Source organism: Triticum dicoccoides, chromosome 1B (assembly GCF_002162155.2).
Source record: "Triticum dicoccoides isolate Atlit2015 ecotype Zavitan chromosome 1B, WEW_v2.0, whole genome shotgun sequence".
Classification (NCBI taxonomy): domain Eukaryota; kingdom Viridiplantae; phylum Streptophyta; class Magnoliopsida; order Poales; family Poaceae; genus Triticum; species Triticum dicoccoides.
In genome coordinates, this window is record NC_041381.1 from 299931326 (window position 1) to 299933095 (window position 1770).

Here is a 1770-nt window from a genome sequence, read left to right on the forward strand (position 1 = left end):
CCATAACTTTTGCTCTCGGAGTCCGATTTTGACGTTCTTTAGCTCATTGAGTAGCTATTGACATCCCCCATCCATCTAGATAGGTTGGAGCATCATTTCACTCCATAAAAATTTTGGCATTTTGGCATGTTTGCGTAGGCCATCCACCATATCACCCGCAAAACCAACATCGCTTTCTGCAACCTAACCCTTTTTTGATCCTTATAGCATTTGTGGTTGCTTGAGTGGTGACTTGAGTCTCCTAAGGTGTTTCGGCTACTTAGGGACGGTTGCTTCATCATCAACCACCACCACCACTTCCATATTGCTAACTCCGGAACCACCAACGCATTCCGCTACCACCATTTGACATTTTCCTTTGACATTTTGAGTTTGCGGTTTTTTCCGTTTCCTAGGGTGTTTCGGCTAACCAGGAATGGTTCGACATCGACAACGCCGCTACTCACCTTCGACAAGGATTCAACATCGACCACTTCACCATTTTGACACCCTAACCGTAAGCAAGAACGGTAACCTCTATATCATCTTGGTATCGTGGTATCCCTTCACTATACATTCTTGCCATTACATTGTTAACCCCTTAGCCCATTTTGCGTCACTTGCCTATCGAGACTAGCCATTGAGTATTGTTGGCTTACTTGTGCACATTAGTGATCCATACCTTCCATTGCATACATACCATATCATATTGGTATCATCATATCATCCCTTGTGTCACAAGATTGTTCCCGCATATACAAAATTGCTATCTTGGTTTGTGCATTTCACATAGTGCCCATAAAAAAAGCTTTTAAGCAAAAGAAAAAGAGAGCAAAGAGCTTGTAAGCAATAGCCATAGCATCGCCACATTGCACATAAGATTGTCATATCCGATCATATTGATCATCTTGAGAAGAACACCGGGAACATCATACACATAACATACTTGGGATAGAAAGCTCATATATTTTGCATCTTATAGGTTGTGCACAAGTGTCGTATCCGCCTATTGAGCAATCATGCTAGCATCTCTCTTGAGTTGTGCAACACGAGCGTTTTCTGGGGATTCCACATTTTGTGCTCATTCCTTGGTTGCACGACCCCATTTATCTATCCGCGTGTGTGTGTTTCCGTGTGCCACATATTGCTTTTGGTCTACTTGTTTCACTTGCGAATTTATGAATCTTTTCCAACATTATTGACTCTTGCTAACATTTTGCATCAAATTTTTGTGCCACTATCACTACAAAAAAAAGACACATCAGTGACATTTTGGCCCGAACGATTTTTTTCCTGTCATACTTATGACATTTCTATGACGATAATTGTGACAAAACCCGGTATCATCAGAGATGTGGTGGGCTCCTACTTCTATGACAAAAAATCATGATAGAAAATAGGCTTTTCGTCCTGGGCGGGCCGGAGACGTTGCTGCATGACATTCTTTGGGCCGTCCATGACGGAAAAAACCATGGTAGAAGCGAGGGCAAGGAAAATGTCGGCGAGTTCCCGGTTACGGTGGGTGGTCGGGAGCTGAGCGATGAGCGTTTCTCTCATACACGTACGCGCGTGTGTGCGAGGCGTTGGGCTGTAACTGAACCCAAGCGAGGTGTTGGGCTCTAACTGAACCCGAGCGATTGCACTAGCTACGTTCCTGAACCCGAGCAATTGCACTGCAGGCTACGCGTTAATGAACCCGAGCGATCGATCGATGGCTGTTAACTGAACCAGATCGAGCGATTCCTTCGCTACTGCTGCTAACTGAAGCCGATCGATGCTGCCTCTGGATGA